Raw genomic sequence first — 23,824 nt, forward strand, 5'->3', positions numbered from 1 at the left:
GTGGTGGTAGTGAGGTGTGTGTGTGTGTGTGTGTGTGTGTGTGTGTATGTGTGTGTGTGTGTGTGTGTGTGTGTGTGTGGTGTGTTTCTCTTTTTTGGGTTTGGTTGATATGAGATTATTTATTTCATGTGTTTTTGTGGGTGCAGTTAACCTCCTTGGGTTGGAGTTTTCTTTCTACTATCTTCTGTAGGTCTGGATTTGTAGACAGATATAGTTTGAATTTGACTTTATCATAGAATATCTTGTTTTCTCCCTCTAAGGTTATTGAAAGATTTGCTTGCTTGGTATAGCAGTCTAGGCAGGAAACTCTGGTCTTTTAAGAGTCTACAAGACATGTGTTTAGGCCCTTCTGTCTTTTAGAGTCTCCATTGAGAAGTCAGGTTCAATTCTAATAGGTCTTACTTTGTATATTACTTGCATTTTTCTCCTTGCAGCTTTTAATATTCTTTCTTTGTTTTATATGTTTATTATTTTAATTATTATGTGGCAAGGGTGTAGATGTAACCAACCGTCTTATTAAATAAGAAACATAGAACCAATGCAAAGAAGAAAGCCAAGAGATCAGGGCTAAGAGCCTTCCCTGCCTGCTGCAGCTAACCTCTTTAGCCAAGAGACCTCTCCAAAAGAGAGCTACTTCCTGTGTTTGTCTTTATATAGTCTTTCTGTTCTGCCTTCTCATTGGTTGTAAACCCAAACACATGACTGCCTCATCACTGCCTGTCTGTAGCGACTTCCAGGTCTTCTGTGGTTGGTATTGAGATTAAAGGCATGTGTCCCCAATGCTGGCTGTATCCTTGAACACACAGAGATCTACCTAGCTCTGCCTACCAAATGCTGGGATTAAAGGCATGCACCACGAATGCTCAGCTATGCTATGGCTTGCTATTAGCTCTGACCCCCAGGCAGGTTTATTTATTAACTTACAAATAAAATCACATTTCAGTACAGATAAAATATTACCATACAAGGGGAATTTCTTTTCTGGTCCAATCTATTTGGTGTTCTATAAGCTTATAGTATCTTTATAGGCATCTCCTTTTTAACATGAATTTTAAATGGTCTTATTAATAAAAAAAAAAAAAAAACTCAGGAGCCAGGCATTGGGGTGAATTCTGAAAGATCAGAGAAGCAGAACACGCCACAGCTAACTTAACCTCGAAAACTCTTCATCAGATTCTGTTTCCATGAATCTTCAGACTGAAAGCTTCTGAGTCCTCACCTGAATGGATCTCAGCTGAACTGCTGCTAAAAGCCTCAGAGCTTAAAAGCCTCTGGCTCCTGGTCCTCACACCTCATACACCTTTCTGCTTCCTGCCATTACTTCCTGGGATTAAAGGTGTGTGTCACCATGCCTGGCTGTTTCCAGTGTGACCTTGAACTTACAGAGATCCAGATGGATCTCTGCCTCTGGAATGCTAGGATTAAAGGTTGTGTGCCACCATTTTCTGGCCTCTATGTCTACCTTGTGGCTGCTCTGTTCTCTGACCCCAGATAAGTTTACTAGTGTGCACAATACAATGTGGGGCACAATATCACCACACTACTTCTTTAGGTTCAGAAAATTTTCTTCTATGATATTGCTGAAAATATTTTCTGGGCTTTTGAGCTGAGATCCTTCTCTTCATTCTTTTGTTCCTATTATTGTTAGGTTTGGTCTTTTCATAGTGTTCCAGATTTCCTGGATGTTTTGTGTCAGGAAATTTTTATATTTAAAATTTTCTTTGACTGAATTTTCTATTTCTTCTATTGTATCTCAACACCTGAGATTTTCTCTTCCATCTCTTGTATTCTATTAGTGATACTTGTATCTGTAGTCCCTATTCACTTACTTCACTTTCTATTTCCAGAATTCCTTAAATTTGTGTTTTCTTTATTGCTTCTATTTGCACTTTCAGTGTCTTGAACAATTTTGTTTCCTTCAACTGTTTGTTTTTTCTTGGCTTTTTAAAAGGGATTTATTCTCTTCTTTTTTAAGGACATTTATCATCTTCATAAAGATGGTTCTAAGATCTTTTTCTTCATTTTCTAAGATCTTTTCATCTGTGTTGCAATAGTCAGAGCTTGCTATAGTAGAATAGTTGGGCTCTGGTGGTGACATGTTGACCTGACTATTGTTGATTGTCTTCTTAAGATGGCCTCTCAGTGTTTGAAGTCATTGTAGGTCTAGGTAGCAGTGGATTTGGTCTTCGGGATCTAAACTAAGGGAGTGGGAGAATTTACCTGGGGAATAGCCTACCTGTTCTTCTGGTTTGTGTGGGCTGCTTTTGAGCACAATATTTCTTAATCTAGTTGCATAATATCATTACTGTTGTCTACTTAATATTATTCCTATGAAGAATATATTGATATTATAATTAAAAGAGAAATTTATCACAGATAAAATGAACATGAAATACATATTCATACAACCATAAAATGTTGATTAATTTAGCAAAAATGTTTGCAATATGAAAATAGTAATGTATACCTCCAAAAGTTTTATGAGTAGTTACTTTGCAAACTGAGGCCATTTATTGCCCATATTTTGTGAAGTTTAACTTATAGTTCTGAGACATTACTATGATTCTATTTTATATAGATAATTTATTGTTGTGAACAATTTTTCTTGTGTGAGATGCTAAATTGAGAGCTCCTCAGGTTTTCAGACTGTTCTTTCCCTCTCATGCTCCATAATGCCATATACTGCATGCAGTTGGATGGTCTGTATATTCAACAGTCACCAGGAATTAGGTCACATTAGCTAATATGGACCAAGGCTAAACAACACAGAATCTCAAAGGCTCAAGTGGATGAACTGGCTTTATCTGAGGAGTCCATTTGATTTCAGTTCCCAGAGATTCACTTACATTTCTCTAATAAAGATTGATTAAAGATTATTAAAACTGGCCTTTAGCATATAACACTCTGAATTCTCAGCATTTCTCAAATGTTTGGTTCTGGAATTCTCATAAGAGCCCCATCAATTTGTGAATAAAAATGGAGATTGTTTTTCTCTCTACTCATCAACCAACAGTCACCTAATTTCGTGAACATAATGTGTGGTTCTTCAAACACCTTTCAATACCTATGATTCCATTCAGTTTTCATACTATTTAACTAGAGTTAAGGTCAGATCCTGAAAGTTCAGGGCTTATTGCCAATAGGATGTCAGCCTGCTCCAGATGCCAATCACACAAAGAAACTTCTCAGACATCTGATTCTCCAGCTGCAGATCACAAGTTGCTACAGTGTCCATCTAGGATTCAGTTATTTGCTAGACTGGCTCATAAAATTCAGGAAAGCCATTTACTTATTTTTACTGGTTAATTATAAAGAGTGCTACTAAGAGAACCTATGAACAGCTAGATGGAAAGGACATGGGCAAGAGTAGGAAAAGGAGCATCCTTGACCCTTCTGGACAACCATCCTCAGACACCACTCCTATTCAGTAGGATAGACTCTCTGCAAATCCTATCTTTTCACTGAGAATTTTTTGCACAGGCATGGATGATTAAATCTTTGGCCATTAATGATCAACTCATTTTTCAGCCTTTCTCCTTTCCAGAGGTCAACAGGCAATCTTATTTCTTAACTCTTATCTCTGGCAGCAGGTCCCCATTTTGAGACTATCAGAATGCCTCAGATTCCAGCCATCTCTTTAGTACATAAATGTCTCTTACCACTTTGGAGAGTGCAGATGTTTTAGTAGCTGTATGCCAGAAGTGGGTGGAAGATCAAATATATATATATATATATATATATATATATATATATATATATATATATATATATATATAACTAAAAATCATGCTATCTAAGAGGAGAATAGGTTCAGTATTGTTTTTAAGAATGATGAACTAAAACAAAGCAAGTAATTTGCTGAAGGTTACTCAAGTGGAAAGTGGAGTTGTTTATTTTGAAATCTAGATTGTGTGATCAACCTCTTGCCCTGTGTTGTTATTCTTTGAATGTAGGAAATCATGCTGATGGAAATATCTGGACTCGGCTACTATACTATGTGTTTGTTTGTCTTCCTTTTGGTAAAGAAATGTGGGTGCAATATTCTTCCCCTACATCAATAATACAGCTGTCAAATAAATGATAAGCACTTATAGGAAAATTAGATTTTTAAATATCCAATATATTCTATATTATATCACATGACATGACACATTAAACAGTTTTAGAATGTCAGAAATTGGCATAATAAATGACTCGGAATCATAGTGTGACAGGCTGCCATTCTAATCATGCCAAGTTTCTGTTGATAATGGTGAAACCTGGAAATTTTCATTTTCTGGTATTACACACTGCCAACACATTGACATTTCCTGTATGGTTTCCCAATGGGAAAGGCAGAGTTGTGTTTAGCCAAACCTGATACTTTCCTTTAATGAAAATTCAAGAAGTGATAAAACCTACATACTCCCAATTATATTGATCAAAAGTATTTTATCTTTGCTGAAAATTCACCTCTGGTTGATGATTATTAGAGCAGTACAAATTTTGTCTCTTTATTTTGTAAAAACTAAAATTTCAATGATGTCTCTCTTTGTCTTTGAAGCATAGATGTTTTAGAATAATAACTTATAACCCACAATGCCAAGTAAAGGTCCATGAATACTGAAGTATGATGATATTTATTCGTATTCTTATCCAGAATAGTACTCTCTCAGAGATTGTCAAGCCAGGTCTCTCATAGAACCTAAGAGAAATAGTGTATTCCGTGTACCATTTCCAGGTTTTACAACTAATCTTTACAAATGAAAAATATTATGGATAACTGTAGAATTTCCTGCCCAAATGCATAGACACCATTACTGTGGCACTAGGAATTCACCAAAAGAAAAAGAATTATCACATAATCTACTAGCGAGGCCAGAAACTGTAAGTCCACAGTTGCCTCCCAAGTCAGTACTGTTCCTTTGCCCAGATGTAGATTGTAAATTTATTGTTTGAGATGTCCAGAGCTCATTGACCAGGCTGGTGGGCTTTATATTCCTCTATCTGTCTCTACCTATCTCTTTGTCTGTCTCTCTTCCTTTGTCTGTCTGTTTCTCTTTGTTGGTATGTCTCTCTCTCTCTTCCTCTTCCTCTTCTCCTCTCTCTCTCTCTCTCTCTCTCTCTCTCTCTCTCTCTCTCTCTCTCTCTCTCCCTCTGTCTCTCTCTCTCCCTCTCTCTCTGTCTCTCTCTCTCTCTGATTGTACTCCAACTCACCATCCTCCTGTTCCACCTCCAAGATGCATGGATTAAAGGATTAAAGGTGTATATCAACAAACACACCTTGATACATATCCGGTTTCAAATAGTTCCAGAATAGATTCTGGTTGTTGTTGTTGTTGTTGTTGTTGTGGTGGTGGTGGTGGTGGTGTGTGTGTGTGTGTGATATTTAAGGAAATTGTGTGTAGGAATGTTCAGGACTTGAGCTGACTTCTGCTTTGACATTTCACAGACATGGGGTGTTTTTTTTACTTATAGAGTGATTTCAACTTCAGTGTTTTCTTTGGTTTCCACAGCAACAAACTTTTTTATTTGTAAATTCTCTCAATTGCAAAAACAAGACTCAAGAAGCCTAATTTTTGTCTAATTTTTTCCTGTGGTAGGGAGATCAAAAATTACTAGGGTTGTAAGTAATTTGAAGCATGACACCTCTCTACTGAATAATACCCTCAAGTAAAGCCCATATCTTGTGCCCATAACTTTTTCTTTCCCATAAATGCAGCATCCAAGTCTTAGGTCTGTTTATTGTCCCTGGTCTCTAAATTGAAATCCACATTCTACCACTGACTGTTGAGATAGACTTGCTTGGTTGTCCTGGACTATATTCAGACTGGAGCATCTGTCTTAGTCTCTCAGATGAACTGCCCCAATACGGATGCATCATAAAAACCAGTGAGACTCAAAATCTCAAGTTACTAACTGTAGCAGGAATCTTAAAAGTTCTTATTAATAAAATCAAATCTGAGCCAGGTATTGGGCTGGAAGATCAACAGAACAAGCCACAGCTATCCTCACCTGGTCAACTTCTCAGCTGGTCTTATTTCCTCACACTGGAGGCCTCTGAGTCCTCATCCGGAATGGGTCTCAACTGAACTGCTGCTGGAAAGCCTGAAGCTTAACCAGCCACATGCTTAACCAGCCAAATGCCGCTAGTTTCTGGTCCTCACGCCTTATATATCTTTCTGCTTTCTACCACCGCTCTCTGGGATTATAGGCTGGCTTTCTGGGATTAAAGGCGTGTGTCACCATGCTTGGCTGTTTCCAATGTGGCCTTGAACTCAGAGATCCAGAGGGATTTCTGTCTCTGGAATGCTAGGATTAAAGGTGTGTGCTATCACTGCTTAACTAGTGGCTTTTCTGTTCTCTGACCCCAGATAAGTTTATTAAGGTACACAATATTTTGGGGAACACAATACCACCACAACTAACCTTACTGTTGATCCATTCCCATTGCTGTTCTCAGTTCCCTCTATGCCTTAAGTAGATCCAGTGATCTCTGGGCCCTTATGTATCAACCAGCCCTATTTATTCATAGTAAATAGCTCAAGAATTAGTCCCCAATAAATGGCTATTTAAGCCATACTCTGGAAGCTGATGGTGCCTAAGTAGCCTTTCCAAGAAAGCTGTAACTGTCATCTCAGGGAAAGTCACTGCTTGTTAGTTAAAACTGTCAGCTTTATGATTCAGCAAAATAAATAAGACATTCCCTTAGGGTAATGGCTTTTTTTCACTTTGTGGAAACTACAGGGACTCCTGTTATCAAGATATAACTGTAGTCTAATGGTGCCACTTATTGTGCCTAGTGAAAGTCCCAAGGATGTGATTATCTCTTAATAACTGGAAAGAGCTGGTTATACAGCACGTTGGAGTGTTTACTTTAAGTGTGTGTGGGGGAACCCATTAGTGATCTCTGTGGTTGATATTATTCATTGTGATAATGGTAAAATAATCAAGTCACCATTTGTTTGCTTGTAGCTAGACAGCATGATTAGAAATGCATTCCACTTCCCACTGAAAAATGCATTGAAATATAATCTCTTGCTTAGTATTAGTTTAATAACCCTGATGTTAATAGTAAATTATATCAAGCAAAGCTAATGGAAATTCCAGAAATGCACATGGATAATTTAATGTCTGCATGACCTTTACCTCCCATGGAGAATTCAGGTTGGGTTTTAACTACCTGTGAAGGAAGTAAATACCCATATGAAAAGCCTGCTGATTCAGTGATAGAAATGCCATCAATAATCTAAGCAAAGGAGGGTAGACATAGGAAAAGACCTTTAAATAAAATGCCCTTTCAGAGTATGAATGGTATTGAATGGCAACTTCTTTTTCTCCTTCATTCAACCAATTCATGCTCCAGTTATATTAATAACAATAGTATCATTTATTAAACACTCGCTCAGGCCAGATTGTTTGCATATCTTTTCCCAGAGTCTTCACAAGGAGCCTTCAAGGTCATTAATCTTGGTCCCTTTTGTACTGGAAGAAACTGAGATTGTAAGAGATAATAGAAATTGGTTGTATTCATGAAGCAATTCCTTTCTGAGACTTAGATTCTAATCTGTCTTCCCTGCCCATTTTATTCAGTGTCTAAAGACATACTGTATAGGGTAATTAAGCACAATTACAATGGTTTTGCAACTGATGTTGATATTATTTTCTTAAGTTGTCAAATCACTGTGTGTCTGACTCCACTGAGAGAGCAATCTTAAATGCTGTCTATGTGAACTAAAACCATTAGAGATCTGGTCTTTGGACATGTCCTTTGGAATTACCTTTATGTTGTTACCTGTCACCTGGAAAGTGTGGCTTTGGGTTTGAATAAATAGCCAGCATAACTTTTGCTTCTGAGCCATTAGAAAGGGTCAAGATCTGGACATTCTACTGCCTAATAACATCCATTCTGACCCAGCCTTGCCAGCTGGTGCTTCCTTCTTTTTGCTTTAGCTGTGAGGTTCTGTAGTTTTTTAGGGGTTTTGGAGTTTCTTATGAGATAATGCAACTGACCAGTGCATTTATGATGACACCTTTATGCAAAGCCTTTACAGTCATTCTCAAAAGAAATTCATTAATCTATTCAGTCATTCACCTCTCACAAATTTCCTGTCCATTTTTATTTGTTTGAGCTTGTTTTAGTTTGTTTCATTTTGGTTTTGAGTCAGAGTCTCATTTGACACAGGATAGCATCAAATTTGATGTATAGTTGAGAATGCCTTTGAACTTCTTATCCTCCTACCTCTATCTCTCATGTATTGGTATTATGGGCATGTGCCACTGTGCTCTGCTTATGCAGTGCAGAGGTTCACGTCCTAGATTTCATGTCTGTAAGGCAAGTACTCTTATAACTGAGCTTGTCCCAAGCACATATTCCCAGGTCACCTTTTCAGTTTATTTATATATATATATATATATATATATATATATATATATATATATATATATTATACTGTGGGCTGAATGCCTCAGACTTTCCTCATAACTCTATCCAGTAGAAATGTCATTATGAAGCTACTTTTAAGCCTGAGAAATCAGAGCTTAATGAGAGTGAGGGGGTAATCAATCCTTCCTTTCCCCCATCTGTAATGGGCCAATCAAAAATAATAAATGCAATTCTTTTCCCATGTAATATATAAGAAAACATGAAGAAATTCTGTGTCTCAAGGAGTTTAAATAGTTATGTATCTTTACTGTCCATGCTGACACTTGTGTGATAAAAAGTTATGTTTAAACAGCTTTTTCCAATGTGAATAAGCTATTCTGGTTTTTTTTTTTTTTTTTTTTTTTTTTTACAATGAGGCCTAAATAAACAATTCTTGATTGTTACTGAGAGACTTCTCATCACCTATTCCAGCATCACAAGAAGTGTCCTTGAAAGAGCAAAACATACAAAAACACACTGAAGAAGCCGGACTCATTCTTAAAACATATCCCTTTGTCTCAAGCTGTCAGTTGGAGCCATTAATGCTCTCAGCACACTTAAGAAGAACCTATTTTATGCCAGCTTGCATTACTTCAAACTGATAAATAAGACAACAAGATCCATACTTCCCCATCATAGAAGGTGGGGTTTCAGGGTGATGGTGAACACTATGGTAGGAACATATACCAAATAAAACAAGTGTCTGAGAAGTATAAAATACATTATGATCCTGAAATGCTAGTATTTTAGTAGAAGAATTTTTCTAAGAAATGCTCCTTTACAGTTTAGCTCCCTTTGAAGATTTCTTCTTTTGCTTTGTATAGGTAGTTGGGCATTGTTAGTGATTTCATTTTGACAGCAAACCATATGACATCAAAGAATTCTATTTTGTTTGTTTGGTTTTTTTTTTTTTCATTAGTAAATGCTCTCTGAATTACAAAATAAAAGCAAGGCTTCTAGAGAGATGTCTCAGTCAGGAAACTACTTGCCTTGCAAATACAAAGACCTGACTTTAGTCTCCAGAAGACACATAAAATAGTCAAGACATGGTGGCATGCACACAGAGGTAAGAAGTTTCCTGGGGCTCATTATTCAGCTGGTTTATTTACTTGGTAAGTTCAAGGCCAATAATAGACCCCAACTCTAAAAAAATAAAATAAAAAAGTATAGTAGGTGGAACCAGAAGAATGAGTCCTGGGGTTGCCCTCTGGCCTCCATTTGAGCATAGGCATGTGTACCTGGACACTCTCACACATGCACACCTCACAAATGAACATGCATTTATTCATAGCAGAAAAATCAAGGAGATATGACAGATAGTAACTTACAGCTGACTATAGGTTAATATTGTTCACCTAGGAGAACTGATAAATGAACATTTCTTTTCAGGAAAGTTGGTATACAGTCACACACACACACACACACACACACACACACACACATTGTTAGATTTGCGGAGGACTTTTTGGCTGTTTTTTTGGTAATTGCTTTTCCATATCCTCAGTATCTTTAGGCATAAACCAGGGATCTCTTTCTTATCCTCAGCCATTCACTTGTATCATACAAAGCTTTGAACTAGTTAATGTAAGAAGGGCTATAGAAACTGAATGACAGGCAAAATGATAGCCACCTAAGAACAGAAAGCTATAAAACACCTGACCTTAAATATTCTTGACTTTACAAATCAGGAGATATTATTGATTCTCACATTGTTCACACCCTAATTTCAAAATATCATTCCTCATGAGATCAGGAGTAAATATGTGAGTTATTTCATCCCTGGCCTTCTCTGGGTGCCTTTCTCTAGTCTTCTCAACAAATTAGCTTTGTATGTCAAGAATTCCTACCTTATATCCGCCAAGCCCTCAGTGATGCCATTTAAATTCTGTAAAAGAGAGAATCAGATTAGCTTAGTCTGAAATTAATGTTAATGATCGATGACTCCAAAGCTGTAGCCAACTAAAATGAATGGTACATTGCTCGGGGGAGGCCTTTCCTGATGGTGATGCAGGTCTTCATGACGTCAATCCCTAATCATTCTTCTCTCCTTTTCTTTGAAAGTTTTTTTTGTTTTGTTTTTAATTACATTCATCAACCTCTTCTTCTGCCAAGAACCATGCCAAGGTGTGTGTGTGTGTGTGTGTGTGTGTGTGTGTGTGTGTGTGTGTGTATGTGTGTTACTAAATGCAAATGGAAGCTAGAAGACAACCTGTAAGAGTGAGTTCTCTCCTTTGTCTTTGTGCATCCCAGGGGGTCAAACTCAGGTTTTCAGGCATAACAGCATGAGCCTTTACCAACTGAACCATCCATTAGCTCACACTCATGTCTTTCCCTTCCTGCTCTTTTTCCATTCTGCCATGTACTGTTCTTTGCTAAGTGTCAGCTAGCTAATTTCATAAAGTCATTCTCTTTTGTGTGAAGCCACCCACATAGGTGAGTTACTTTGGCCTGGACAAGAAATTACAAAGTTCAAAGGGCTCTTATGATATGTTATATAATAGCCAAGTATTTTAAAGCAGGTTCTTTGAGGTCCTCACTTCGCATTTTGTAATTTAAATTTATCATTCATGATGCCATGAATAAATGGTTACCAATGTGGTCACCACTTCTAGTGGCTAGTAGACTAATACCCAAGCATGCCTAACTTGATGGTTGCTACTTAATTATTGAATTGAGAATTAAAATAATTCTGTTTTGTTGTTACTTTGCTTTAAAATATGGTCTCATGTTTCCCACACTGACCTTAGCTCACTCTATCGCTAAAGATTGTATTGAACTTCCATCCTCCTAGTTTTACCTCCCAAAAGCCTGTATTAGAGACATGCACTACTATGCCAGTCTTAAATATGTTCAACCCTAGGGCTTCTGCATGGAAGGCAACTGCTCTACCAGCTGTGCTCCATCCATAACACTTAAATAATTACTTCAGCATATATTATGTTACTAAGTCCTGTGCGTAGATAAAATTGAGGTTCAAACCAGTAAAGAATTTGTGGAAGATCACATGGCTAGTAAATAACTGACTCACTATATCATGCTAACAACTTATCCAAGAACCTGGGCATTTAAAGAAAAATGAATATTCTATTATAAAGATACTTTAACTTTTTAAGTATTTATTTTTACCAGATAGAATAAATTTAATCCCCTCTTTGATTTTTGTTTCTATGAATGTATATGTATGCATATATATATAAATAGGTACATGTATATATGTAAATGTGACATCTCTAGTAATATTTAAAAAAATTTTTGGCCATTGTGTATAGGGATTTTGAGATTATAAGTCATACTTCTGTTATTGGTTGATGGTTCCAATAGTTGCAAATGGTTCTGAAGCTACAAACAATGTAGAGTTTTAGAACCATATTAGAAGCTATCCTTAGTGTAAGAAGATTAAATCAAATTTTAAATTAAATACTGAATTTTTGTAGACAACTCATACAGCTGGTAACTGACCATATTCAAACATAACAGATGGTGATATACTTGTGATTCACATAACTTGAATATAGGAGATTTTTTCCTATTCCAAAAGTCACATTTTGTTATATTTGGCATAATCATATGTGGAGTGTTATAAATTGAAATATGTAAGAAAGGGTAGGAAGAATGATACACTCTGTACATATTAGCAGTAACAGGAACAAGGATTTGACTCTTATTTTCTGAGTATCAACTTATGTCCATTAAAAGAAGTTAAGCATTTAAGTATGGAAATGAGTTATTTTGCAAACTAGTAGGAGAAACTATGCACTTAAGTGATTATGTATTATAGTTAATTAATAACATGCTTTGTTTTGTCTTAATTAATTATAATATACCTAAATATATCAGAATGTTCTTGGGTTAAATAATATTTTGTGAAAGGATGCAGATTGGAATAGAGGGCCTGTGGTAACTTCACAGCTGTACCCCCATCCCCAGGAGACCCATGTGCTCCATAAGACAGAGCCTTCAAGGTAGCCAAGGCAACTGGACCCATAGGGAGAAGCTAGTCTACACACACACACACACACACACACACACACACACACACACACACACACAATCAATCAATGTAGTTTCACTGAAGATTGCTCAAGCTCCAGGGCAAATTTGCTAAGTTGTAAACTAACTAGTTAAACTGTATTCAGCAGATTGGTTGAATGATGAGCCTGTAGGTATTTTTGTTCCTTTCTATGTTATACTTCCATTTCTCTGTAAATACTTAAATGCTATCTGATTGAATAGCTGATTGCAAGTATCAAAAACTGATCTGGTTCTAGGAGAAGCCAGATACAAGAATGGGTTTGTTTGACTTGCTATGATCACCTCTACTGGACTTAATACATGTAGAGAATATATATATATATATATATATATATATATATATATATATATATATATATAATGTGCATACACATACATATATAATATCTATAATATCATTTACAATCAATGAAACAACACAATTACTTTACTTAGAAGTGATGTATTTTGGGTAGAAACTGGATTAGGGTATACAGCACACATATGCATGTACAGGAGTCATTTCTTAGGACATAGGTATAAAGTGATTTCTTCAGGAATTTAATGATCTGAAGTAAACTTCCTTTCACAGTTAAAGTTTAACTTGGAGATTTTGAGATAAGACATGTCATGAAATGTGATTTTTGCTGTTTTTGGTATCTCCATATTTCACTTATTTACCTAAAACAGACAAACAAAACCTCAAACATGATGTATCTTAGTGCTTGAATTTTATTATGTTTCAAGCTGTCTAATGCACTTTCTTACACAATATCTGTTTCACTGAATCCAAATAGCACAAAATACAAAATATTAACGACTTCTAACGCCACTCAACTGACATGAAGAACATTCTGAACTGATAGGTCAAGACATTTGGTTACTAGGACACAGCAGAGGATCAAAGTTGGAAGCTCAACCAGCTGTATCTAATTTTCATTTCCTCCTAATTTAATTTTAAAAGGGATAATATAATAAATGTGAACTATGTACAAGTCTGTGTTGAGCAGCGTGTTAACTTGTACATTCTGTTTTTATTGCAGGGATTATTGACACATAGTAACTGCACAGCATGTGGCTCTCAGAACTGCCCTAAAAGGTAAGCTCCCCACAAGGGAAGGTTTCCTTATCTGTACTTCATCTTGCTTGTTATCCTTAGTTTCTATGGAAACGTAGAGAGCCAGCCATTTCCAAGTGATGCCATGAGCTTCTTTTACTTGCTTTCATAAATGTTGTAGTTAATTAAGTTAGTGAAGTTACATAAATTAATGCTGGAATGGTGCAACAGAGGCCATTCCCATTCCTCTGGAGAAGCTACACGAGGTAGACTTTCTGGTAGTCAGATTTCTTTGGCAATTCAAAAACACTAAAATGGTATATTGTAGAAAAAGTATTTGGAATAAAGTAAAATTGTTTTGCACTTTTTCCCAATAGTTTTACTAGACAAGATGTTTTTCAGCAATAAAATATTAATTACGTTCTACAAACTTTTTTTTTTTAATCTGGAAGGATGTATTTTACATAATAAAACAAACAATGCAACTTGGTGTTAACAGTGTTTGCATTTTTTCTTTGATGAAAAACATACCTAATAAAAGCAAAATATTTTCAGTTCCTGAAGGTGATGTAAGGAGGAACCAAAACCCTGTAGTTCTACATGTTACAGGTCCAGTCGGAAGTATCTATCATATCATGCTGCCTACAAAGACCCCAAGGAGCCCTTCCTTTTTCTTAGCCTCTGGTATTTATTTATTGGCAACCTGGTGATTGCAGAATTGCTTGGCTACAGCACAGCACAGCCCAATTTCCTAATACAAAATTGTATGTTTTAAAATTTTAATTTCAAAAAGGAAAAGTTGAATAAGGGTCTTTTATATTAAAGGCATTTCCCAACTTATCTTAAAAGAAATCAGAATGGCTTTATACATGGCATGCAATCCCAGAGGGCAAGACTGAGTCACAGTTAAGACTGCTCCATGCCTCTGTCTTCTCATCATCTAGTTTTTTTTTTCTTTATTTTCTCTCTATACATCCTCACCTAGCACTTGAGCTCAGCATCCTCATTACACACAGACACACAGAGTATGGATTCTTAACACAGCTTCTAAGTGTCTCTGGTGAAACAAAGATCTGCGGTGCAGTGGCTGAATGGACCATGTAGTTGTCTCTGTCCTATATCCATTAATGAAGTTCAAACTCATTTTAGTCTGCTGTTCACAGAGCTGGACTTAAATTCTTTCTCCAATATTTGAGTAGATAACTGAGGTTATCTACTCTGACACCAATTTTCCATCTTAAAAATCCAAGATGGTAATATTGCTGATTGACTTTTTGTAATATTGTAAGCTTGCCTCATCAATATTGCAAATATAAGCTAGCCTATACCTAGAGAAATAGAGGAAGCTTACCTACATTATGCCTCTCCTGATTGGTACAGATAAGTTCATCTTTCATTAAGCTACATCAACCATTAAAATGCAATATGAAATAAACTGCTGTGTTGTAGTATACTTGTACCTTAAATTATGCTATAAATAAAAAGCCTCACCCAGAAGTCAGTTAATATATGGCTTCATGTATATTAAGTATATGGAGAAGTAAGAATTATTAAGACAGTTATTTAGTGGTTTCTAGGAAACAAGGGGACTGAAAAAGGTCTGGCTTTTCATTATGGCAAGGTTTCTATTCAGTACTGATGAAAATGTTCTGAATTAGATAGTAGTAATGATTACACAACCTTGTAGATATACTTAAAGTCACCAAGTGGTCCCTGAACAGGGAGTTTTATGGTATATATAAATTATATCAGCAAGGCAATATGGAAATGTGTATTTTAGGTAGACAAATTTCATCTTTAGCTATAATGATGCATGAGATATATAATAAAATCAGCAGACTCTTCCTTTCAAATCAATGCAGACTAGCTTCCTGAGTGTTCTGACCTGCCTGTCCTTCAAGGCCAAAGAACAATTGCAATTGCTGATCATTAGGATTTGTGGTTTCATATAAAGGTTATACATAATGAAGTCAAAGAAAGATACATTGATAGTTCAAATGCTTCCCCAATTGCTGCTTCTAGCCTCAGTTTCCCAAAAACTATAAAATAAGAGTAACAAATGTGCTTTTGTAGGTTTAGGAATCATGAATGCCAAATACTTGCTGTGGGGCCAGGCCCTTTGTAATTGATACTTTTACAATTAGTATTATTTGGTTGTAAATATTAGACTATAGCATTAGATTCTTGGCAGTTCAACTATTCCACTGTTGGCTTTTCTCTTAATGGCATCTTGGCCAGAAGGAAAAGAATGGCTAGAATTTCTGTTAGCTCTTAATGAATTTAATCAGCCCCTGAGGGACCTTTGATGTAGCACAGAGATATTTAACAAGAAGCAAATTTTGTATTCGTTCTGTTTCTCTTTGGAGCTGGCAAAGCCTTCCCTAGTAGAGGCAACTTTACCTGTGCTGAGAGATGCATTAACATACCATGAGAGAATGTTAGAACTCAGAAAGCACATCTCAGTGTCCTTGTGTTTTTGTGCTTGTTCTACCTAGTACAATATAGGCTGCTGTCAATCATCCCCTGCCTGATAATGTGCAATGTTCACTAGTCTTTTTTTTTTTTGAGACATGGTTTCTCTGTTTAGCCCTGTTTGTCCTGGAACTCACTCTGCAGACCAGGCTGGCCTCAAACTAAGAGATCCACTTACCTCTGACACCTGAGTACTGACTGGGATTAAAGATGTGTACCACCACTGCCCAGCTAAATAAGAGAGCCATTGTAGGGTTTTTGTTGATTTTTTTTCCTATCATGAAAGATTGTTTTTTAGAAGTAACTTTGTCTTTAGAAATTAAGATGGAAAAAAATACTAATGTGATAATATAACGGATTTTGTTTTATTTTGTTTGTATTGAATTATATTGCATGTATGTATTTTGAGATGCATGTTAAAATATTACAAGTAATGTATAGAAATTGTTAATCATAATTATTTAATCATAATCATGAGAAATGTACGGATGGATTGTATCACTTGGTTCAGTTTCTGCCGTATATTTTTTCCTTATGGATAATGGGAAGGATGATGCTATGTTGCATTGAACGAATATCAGGAAACTGTGGACCATTTGTTTCCTCTACAATGATCTTCATGAAGTCAATATAATAGAATCTATAATAAGATTGATGATGCCATGAGAAATAACACAGCCAAGTTCCCTGGAGGTTTGAGTATAATATTATTTGGAGGAAAGACATAGCATACAAGTAAAATTAAAATAATGGCAATTTTTCTCTTTTAAAAAAAGCAATAGAATGCAGTGATAAACAGAGTTATGTTTGTAGATGGCTATGAAATTACCTAACTCTTAATTTGCAAGTTACCATGAGTAGGCTTCAATCATCTCTTAACATGACAAATTTATCTGTTCTCATTATTGTGTGATTAATCTCTTCTCAATAATTTTAAATTTTAAAAGATTCATTTTGCTTATTTGTGTGTGTGTGTGTGTGTGTGTGTGTGTGTGTGTGTGTGTAACAGTTCATGTACAAGTGTGTATATGCATATTTGTATGTGCCTACACTGAGGGCAGCAGAGGGGTCAGAATTGGTGGGGTCTTGCTAGTTAAGTGGATGCTGGGATCTTAATTCAGACCTGATTGACTGAGCATCACACATTTAACTGCTGAATCATCACTCTAGCATCCAATTTCTTTCTCTTGTGTATTTTATATGATATTATGGTGTTGTATTTGATTTATTTAATTTTACCTCAGTCAGACATTTTCATTTTGTTTGCAACACCTTATAATATATTCCAGGAAGTTCTGTTTTTAATAGCATGTGGCTGTATCTTTTGGATCTTTTATTCTTTTTTAAAAGAAAGTTGCTTTTGGTCTCCCTTACTTTAATTCATGAGATATGTGACTAGTCTTTCTTTGATGAATATTTTGTTTCCCCATGCTTCTTGTTTTCTACTGCAATAACTGCGTTTTCTTTTAAATACTCTATTAGTGACTTTTCTGTTTCTGTGATAAAAATACAATGTCCACAAACAACTTACAGAAGGAGTTTATTTTGGCTTACAATTCCAGAAGGGTGAGATTCCATTAGAGCAGAGAGACATGGCTGCAAGCCTTATGCTAGGTGGCCTCAGCAGAAAGCTGACAGCTCACAATCTGAACCACAAACACAAAGCAGGGGGAGCAAAGAGGAAGTGGGAGCAGAAAATAAATAGTCAAATCCCTCCCTCTACCACCTTGCCTCCACCCCACCCACTGTGTACTTTATCCAGGGAGACCCTGCCTCCCACAGGTTCACCAACCTCCAAACAGCTTCACAGAGTGGGGACCAAGTGTTCAAATGCCAGAGACTCTGGGGTATACTTCTTACTCAGACCACCACCTCCACCATTTGTATTATTTCAGATCTTTCTTTTTATTTCTAGTTTTGCTAGGTGTCTCAGGGTTACTATGGCTGGGATAAAACACCATGACCAAAAGCAAGTTGGGGCAGGGGGAAGGGTTTATTCTGCTTATCTCCATTTATCATCCAAGATAATAAATATCTCCATTTATTATCCAAGAAAGTCAGGGTAGGGACTCAAATAGAGCTGGAGCCTAGAGGCAGGAGCTAATACAGAAGCCATGGAGGGGCGCTGCTTACTGGCTTGGTCCCCAAGGCCTGCTCAGCATGCTTTCTTCTAGAAACTCAGTCCAGGAAGCACACCACCCTCAAAATTCTAAGTTATCATGAATAAATAGCTTTTTAGTTCTGCTTTCTTTTCTAGTTAGTGATTGTTATTATAACCCTAAGCATAGTGAATATATCATTTATATTAGTTTTCCTATGTATTTACCAGATTTTTTTTATTTAAAAATACTTTTTTCATTTTACATACCAACCCCAGTTCCCCCTCCCTCTGCTTCCCCCACCCTCCTGAACTCCCCCACATCCTACCTCCCCATCCACTTCTCAGAGGGAGTCAGGCCTCCCTTGGGTAGTCAACAAAGTCTGGCATATCAAGTTGAGACAACACCTAGTCCATACCCACTGCATCAAGGCTGAGAAAGGTATCTCACCATAGGGAATGGGCTCCAAAAACCCAGTTCTTGCACCTAGGATAAGTTGTGGGGCCCCAGGCAGTGGGAACAGATTCTTTTTTATTGCTTTTAATAATACACTTCCTTTAAGTTTCAGTGTGTGTGTGTGTGTGTGTGTGTGTGTGTGTGTGTGTGTGTGTGTGTGTGTGTGTGTTTGGGGTTTGGTGGTTTTTTGTTTGTTTGTTTTGTTTTGGGCGGTGGTTTCTCTGTGTGTAGCCCTGGCTGTCCTAGGACTTGTTCTGTAGACCAGGTTGCCTCCTGCATACTGGAATTAAAGATATGCACTACCATGACCAGCTGAATTTTGGTTGTTTTTGTTCAAAATACCCATGAATTATTTATTTCAGTAGATGGTATTAAAAGTAACCTTTCTATACTGTTTATCATTGAATGCAAACAACTATTATTTTTAAATAGTTAAGATAGTTTTGGAATTTCTATGTGGCACTATATTTTCTACTCAATATATGATTATGTAATATAATATAATATAATATAATATATTGCTTCATTGCACTTTACCCTTTGTTAGTGCAGAAAATGAGATGTGTTATTTCTCAGACTTATGTTTCCACTTATGATCTGCCCTTATCATCCCATTAGCTTTTGAGATTTTTCTCTGTAAGCTTAGGGTCTACTTCTTTTTACAATATGTGGAAATATACATACATGTCTAGTGATACTCTTGTTTTCAGTCTGAGAACATCTTCATTTTTTAAGTTTTAGAAAATCCTTGTACCTTATATGTATATCGACATTCTCACAGTTTTACTGCTTATCTCACCAGATATATTTTGAACTAAATATTCTCTTATCCCTAACTTTTATGTATTTCATGGTTATTACTTTTTTACATGTCCATTTTGCATATTAGGTAAACTCCTCAGATCTTCTAATATCTTAATTGTTTCTTCACCAATGTCAGCTTTCATGTTGATCTTAATGTGCTTGTTGTCACATTACCAATCACTCCAAGTGCTCTCAGAACAACAGTTTTATTTATTTATTTATTTTTTGTGTCCCATGCTGTTTACCCACTAAAGTTGATATGTAGCTTTGTTCACTGTGTTTGCTCAGGGCCCCATGCTCATAAGTCATAGTCAGAGAATGTTCCATCTTTGTGCAATCAGATAATTTGAAAAATTGTGAACTGAATCTAACAGCGTCTTTCTGAAATTAACTCATGACATCTTTGTTCAAATTCCATTCAGAACCTACAAATCCATGGTTACAAAGAGAGCAAGAATTGCCCAAACATATACCTGGAACTAAAGGAAAGCTATTGTATTTGTGAAACCACTGAATATCTACCCTAAACTTCCATATGTCTAAATTATATTCTATCATTATTTTAGGGTTCTAGTTTTTAGAATTTCTTTTTAGTTCATGTGTTTTCTTTCACTTTAAATCATTGTTGGCTTTACTAACAATTCGTCATTTTCTCTTGTACCTCTCTATATTTAATTTCTAGTTAAATTAATTAATCATTAATCATTATTTTCATGCAGATGTTGCCTGTTCTTTTACTACGGCATTTGTCTATTTCTGTAGCAGTTTTTCCCCACATACAGTTTTATATCATGAGCTCATTTGATGCATAACTATTCCCTTTTGTTCTTCCTGTACTATGTAAACATTACTCAAAGCATAATTTTGCTTTTATCAATTATTTAGGTTCTAAAGCATCCAGCCTACTTTTATGTTAATTTATTACCCCTCATTAGTATTGAATGTTTAGATCAAATGTTCATATATTCATGCTCGACCTCAAAGTTTTGGATTCCCAACTTATGGCACTTTGAATCACAAGAGAATCTAATATACTTCTTCCTTTGGCTATTTATGTACCTCTAATAGTTTCTTTTATGGATCAAAGGGATATGTGTTAACACAAGAAGTCATACTTATTCCCTTCCTTGTCTCCAAGGTTATATCTCCTCCATCTGTTTAGATGTCAATACTCTGGATCACCATCTCTTAGTCATATAGCAAGGACCAGTTTGTTCTTAACCAATTAGGACATAGACTGAAAATCACTGTTCAAACTTGGATTTCATAGTTTTCTTGTGGCAGTTTCAACATTGCTTTAAGCATTTTATTTATGCATTTAATTTGAGCATTTTATTTAAGCATTTAAAATATTAAAAAATAACTATTCCTGGGAGCTGAGGGTGTAACTCAGTGTTAGACACATGTCCAGCATGCATGAGGTCCTGGGTTTGACAAGCAGCACAATAAGTAAATGAATAAATCAATAAATCTTGTTCTGTTGTCATGTAATGTTTATTGGGGAGATATTCACAAATGTCTATTCACCCTACATAGGCAACCAAAGATAGACCAAAGCAATGAAACTACCCAAGTGTGGCTAAGTGAACCAATGAACTGATTGGAAGTACTTGTAGGAACATGAGTGAGGGGTTACTGACAGTAACATAATTAACTCAAATGTAGCTCTATCAATGAAAAGACCACTCCAGCCTATTTGATGATTCAAAAAAGCTGCATCCTCAGAGCTCCCTATATAACTAACTGTGGTGATGTTTTATTTGTGCTGAAATGTGGTGATATTTTATTTGTATATTAATAAATACAGTTTGCCTAGAGGTCAGAGGTCACAGCCAGCCATAAACAGAAGTCAGGCTGTGGTAGCACATGCCCTTAATCTGATCACAAGGCTGGCAGAGTCTCTATGTGTTCAATCATGGTGACACACACCTTTAATCCCAATACTAACCATAGAGATCTGGAGGTCTGTATAGACAGGCAGTGATGAGGAAGTGAGGTGGCTGGGTTAAGAGCCAATGAGAAGGCAGAACAGCAAAGCAATAAAGGCACAGGTTGACAGGAAGAAGTTGGTTCTCATGGGAAGCTATGGCAACATGGTGAGCTAAGGTTAGTTGGTGGCTATCACTCTGATTTTTATGGCTTTCACCCCTGTATTTGGCTCTGTATTTCTTATTTAATAAGACTGTTTAGAAATTCATCTACACCTAACAGGTATGACTGGAATATGGCCCTTTTCCCAGTTGTTGCTGCTCCTGATATAATCTTGAAAGGGCCTTGTAGATCATGGAACTTTATGAACTTCACAAGTCTTCAAAATTGTATGAGCTGCTTTCCTCCCTCCAGGAGGGAATGCTCCAATTTGGAAGAAATGACCGTACAACCATTTTGGGGGTTATGCTTTATTTTTATGTGTTTGCTGATCTATATTAAGTAAGTACATCATGCTCTGAAAACCGGAAGTTCTAAACATCAACTTTCTAATGCACCAGAAAAGGTTTTGAATTTGCATTATTTACTGTGCTCTTCTAACACATCTTTCTTTATAAACTAATGGGAAGAAAAGCAAGAATGAATACCATGCCTCTTATTTTCTCTCTGCTTCGATATCAACCACTTGTGCCATGTTAGAAAAAAAGTGCTAAACAAAAGCTGGACACAAATTGCCCATCTGTAACATAAGAAGTCACAGTTAGTGCCTTAAATAAATATATTCTGTTCTCAGAGCTAAGGAAGTCTAGATAGGACAATATTTTAGGAAAGGTCCTACATCCTCCTCAGCATTTTGGCATTTAATATTTTCATTATTTCCCACAGAATTCTTTTCAGTGTTATTATTACAAGGGATGTGTCATTTCACCATTTTCAACAAAGAAAAACCATGTCTTATTTAGCCTAGAGTTGAATGAGGTTGGGTTTGCTGTTTGATAGATCTCAAGAAGTGGTAGCAACATAAAATCTTCATTGATTGTTCTAAGATAGGTTTTCAAATGGCCTGCCAAAATAAGCTTATGTTACTGAGTTCTTCATAAAGAAAAAGAAAGCAAGATACATCTTTTTACCTTGTCACATTTCAACTAAGATATGCGAAGCTTGTCAAAATTACAAAACAACATTTTTTAAACCTTTTAATTCATGTGAAAATAAGGAGTGTGTATACTTCATAGAGCATAAGATATATACTGTAATTCCTTTTTTTAAAAGTACTCCTTCTTTAACATAATCAAAATGAGTCAGGGTTATACTCAAAGGTAAAGTGCTTGGCTGGTATTCACAGAGTTCTGAATTTGATCTTCAACACTGAAATATAATAAAATAAATAAATAATACATCATAAACTTAATGAAAATCATGACTGTCATGATTTGAGTATTGTAAAGTTATGCTCACTGATAATGATTGTGATCAATTCATGCTTTGAACATTAAGTTTTAAGGAAGGACATCAACAATATATGTGCTGATTTTGATGATAGCAGAGCCAAGAGGCCTCAACCATACAGAAGGAAATAAGGAAAATTGAGGGCATACAAATAGAGAAAGAACCCAGCAGAAGGAGCCCAGCAATTAGTTATCCAACAGCAAATAGTCAGTCTGAAAACATATAGACAAGTAACTTAAAAGAGACTGAGGAGGTTATACTTAGGTATTTAGAAGTACATGTAACAACAATTAATGAAAAGGTACATCAGGTGTTTGAAAAAGATCAAGGACGGGTAAATGAGAGCTTTGGGAAGGAAATAAGGGAAGAAACAAATGATATCATTAGAGTCTGTAAAATAGATAATTTTTAAAAAAAGTGGGAAGGAAAGAAATAAAAAATTCTTTTAAATTTGATGTGTTTGCATAGTCATTTGTGCAGAGCTGAAAGTAGGAATGAGTGGGCTATCTTGCCAACATTAGTGTGATTTGATTTTACTTGCCTAGAAGAATTGGATAATAATGCACAGTAAATGGGAAGTGGGATAATATCTCAGATGGAGTGCTGTTGAAGCAATGTAAGAACTGAGAACATTGAAACAAACAACCAGAGACAAGCGGGAGGCATTTGAGAAGCCTCAGTCTGGGTCCTGGTACAGTGAAATGAAAGGCAAACAGCAGCCAACTTTATCTGAAAAGGATGAAATAAGAGCAGGATGATGTTCAGAGGTCTCTAAGGCTGGGGGCTGGGCAAGGAAGAGTTAACTCTACCCTTCCTATTAAGATCTGTTTTGAAGTGAGGTAACCACTTGCCTGGAAGGTCAAGGACTGAATGTGCCTTTGATAAGTGGTCCTGGTTCTTTTACCTTTTTCATCTACCTTTGAAATAAAAGATTAGAGCTAAGAGGAAAACTAACTAGATCCTTACTAGGAGAATGAATTTTTTACAAGAAAGCTGTAATTACAGCTATCTTCAAAGTCAGTGGATGCTGTGTCTCAGGGAATGGCAAGATTAACCATGCTGGTAATGGCAGAACATAAGGGGTCCCCAGCAGTATCCTTAAGAGCTGGAAAACCCAAGAACTTCAGGAGTTGGTGGTTAGAC

General features: G+C 36.2%; 1 protein-coding gene across 3 annotated transcripts in view; it reads left to right on the forward strand.

Moving 5' to 3' along the window:
* Cntn4 (contactin 4) overlaps positions 1-23,824 on the forward strand; it is a 1,007,992-nt gene that overhangs the window by 233,422 nt on the left and 750,746 nt on the right. For all 3 annotated transcript variants that reach the window (XM_042273735.2, XM_042273733.2, XM_042273730.2), the window contains exon 3: positions 13,459-13,514. The gene's annotated coding sequence lies outside the window, so the exon portion shown is untranslated. The remainder of the gene's footprint in view (positions 1-13,458; positions 13,515-23,824) is intronic.

Source organism: Peromyscus maniculatus, chromosome 3 (genome assembly GCF_049852395.1).
Source record: "Peromyscus maniculatus bairdii isolate BWxNUB_F1_BW_parent chromosome 3, HU_Pman_BW_mat_3.1, whole genome shotgun sequence".
Classification (NCBI taxonomy): domain Eukaryota; kingdom Metazoa; phylum Chordata; class Mammalia; order Rodentia; family Cricetidae; genus Peromyscus; species Peromyscus maniculatus.